The 2,520-nt window shown below is 37.7% G+C and overlaps 1 non-coding gene across 1 annotated transcript; it reads left to right on the top strand.

Annotated features, from left to right (window-relative positions):
• The first annotated feature begins 2,042 nt into the window (after nt 1-2,042).
• Nucleotides 2,043-2,114, top strand: Trnae-cuc (transfer RNA glutamic acid (anticodon CUC)). Its single transcript has one exon. It is a non-coding gene; the product is annotated as a tRNA-Glu (tRNA).
• The last annotated feature ends 406 nt before the right edge of the window (nt 2,115-2,520 follow it).

Genomic DNA, 2,520 nt, shown 5'->3' with positions numbered 1-2,520 from the left:
GTCCCAAAATAACCTTTAAAGGTGATTGTCAGTTCTTTAGGTGTATTGAGACATGATCAATTAAATCAGTAATAACTGTTTTTTTTCCATTGAGGATAAATTCATATGCAGAAGCTAGAGAAGAAAGTCTAAATAATAAAGAAAACCAGCGGAAGAACATATGGGGCAGGTTCAGATACAAGTTCATTTATACACATGAAAGTATCTGTGTTTGTTCTATCCAAAATCCACCTGCCACAAATCCCTTGAGCCGCTGTGTGGCTGAAACTTCAAAACACTCCAATATGAATGTTAATGACATGATGCTTTTAACTCATAGCTACATTTTAATATGAAATTAAACAGGGAAAATTAAAAATCGGGAACACCAGGCCAGGTGGCTATGGAGAGAGGTCCCCATTCCAAGACAAACTACATGTTTACCCTCAGCCCTAGAAGCATTTTCCCAGGTGAATTTTACAGACTAATATAGTCTGTTATATCATCTGAATATTTGCACTTACAAATTAATTTGAAATATTAAACATCTCCTCCTAAAACTGGAAATGCCTCAGGGATTATAAGGAAATTTGCCTCCTAAACGTTTAGCAAAGATGAACTGTGTTTTTTTCAGATTGGGGTTTTATTAAAGCACAGTACTGGAAAATAACTGTGAAGTAAGAAAAATTCCAAGAAGCAGGTCAGACTTCAAAGTGGGTGGCCACAGGGACAAAGAACATCATGAGTAGAGGCCTGGGGACCTAAAAGAACAGAAGCAGAAGGGAAATAGGTAAGTTTCATGACTTAATTTTGACTTAAATGTAATTTTTAGCTGCTTCATTACTGTCCTAAGACAGTATTCCTGAAAGACGTGCAGGCTATCTAAAAAAAAAAAAGATCCCAGTACCAAGCATGGATCCTTGATGATCCAGAAGATTCCAGATGACTCTAAAACAATATAGGTTATTATCCATCCCTTAGCTGCCTCCCAGATACTGAAGGTTAAGACTTTATTGCTGAAGATATCACAAATTTTGGACACAGGACTTGTAGAATCTGATTTAAAATTGGCCTGGGAGGCTCTTTCTGAGAGATAGTTCTCACAGCAACAGAAGGAGCTATATAAGCTGCCAAGGGAGGAAAACCATCAATAGCTAACCCAGTTGTGGTATGAAAACAATGACCAGAGTGGCAAGGTGTCCCGAAAGATGCAACGATGACACTAATATCCTGGGAGCAACCAAAAACTATCGAATTGGACTTAATACCTGGACAGTAGGTAAAAATTCATGCTTAGTACTTTAAACCTGGTCTACTGCTCATGAGGCTACTGATGGGGATACAGCACCCTAGAAGATAATCCGCTACTGCACTTCACTTAACCAGGATAACTCCTAACTGTATACCCAGCACCTTCCCTTCGACCCACAGGTGAGTGTAGCCCTCACTCATCATCATGTATGTGTATGTATGTCTTTTTATGTTTTATTCTAATTTTTATTTTAGTTACATATTTTTCTTTTTCACTTTTTAATTTTACAACAATTGCTCACAACCTGTAGGTTGTAACCCGTTTGGAGTGGTGGAAAGATTCTTTCACATGTGTCACGTGTCAGATATCCTAGATATCAGATATTTACATTACACTTCATAACAGTAGCAAAATTACAGTTATGAAGTAGCAGTGGTTTTATGGTTGAGGGTCTCCACAAGATGAAGAACTGTATTAAAGGCTTGCAGCACTAGGAAGGTTGAGAACCCTACTTCTTTGCGTCTGATTTATGGCCTCCAGTTAAATGTTTTCGTGGGATTCCTCTGTTTCTTGTGTTCTTTTCCTTCTGTTTCTTTGTTTGGTCCATTCTGATGGGATAGTCTTTGTTTATCTTATTATATACCTTGTTTTGCTTTTATACCTGTTCTTTTCTAATGAGAAAGAGAAAAGAGGTGAATGGGAAGGGAAGTGAGGAGGTGGAAAGGAACTGGGAGAAATGGAGGGAGGAGAAACCGTAATCAGAATTCATTACCTGAGAAAAATCTATTTTCAATTTAAAAAGCATAAAGGATCCCTGGTTGTCTAGTGGTTAGGATTCGGTGCTCTCACCGCCGCGGCCCGGGTTCGATTCCCGGTCAGGGAACCAAAAAAAAAAAAAAAAGCATAAAGGATAATATATTTGAGCTCATAAGTACTCATAACTAGTTAAGTTACAACTTAATTCAAATATCTTATCCTTATGCTTACTTATTAATATTACAATTTAACTAGTTATGACTCTCATTTAGACGACCAACATAAACGTTTTTACCTCCTTTAGTGGATGCAAAATAAACTTTTTCTATGTTCAGGAAACCCATAACTAGGAATATTTGTACAAAGTCCCAAGGATTTTCAAATGGATGCAATACAATGCAAAGTCCCTTCACTTAGCTCTGCACCTGATTTCCCCATTTGCTTTAGGGAACAAAAAGGAATGCTGGAAGCTACATGATCCAGGAGCATAAAGCCTGACTTAACTGGTGCGTACATCAATAGCTTGTGATGGT

Source organism: Microtus pennsylvanicus, chromosome 22 (genome assembly GCF_037038515.1).
Source record: "Microtus pennsylvanicus isolate mMicPen1 chromosome 22, mMicPen1.hap1, whole genome shotgun sequence".
Lineage (NCBI taxonomy): Eukaryota > Metazoa > Chordata > Mammalia > Rodentia > Cricetidae > Microtus > Microtus pennsylvanicus.
This window is presented reverse-complemented; position numbering and strand designations above follow the sequence as displayed.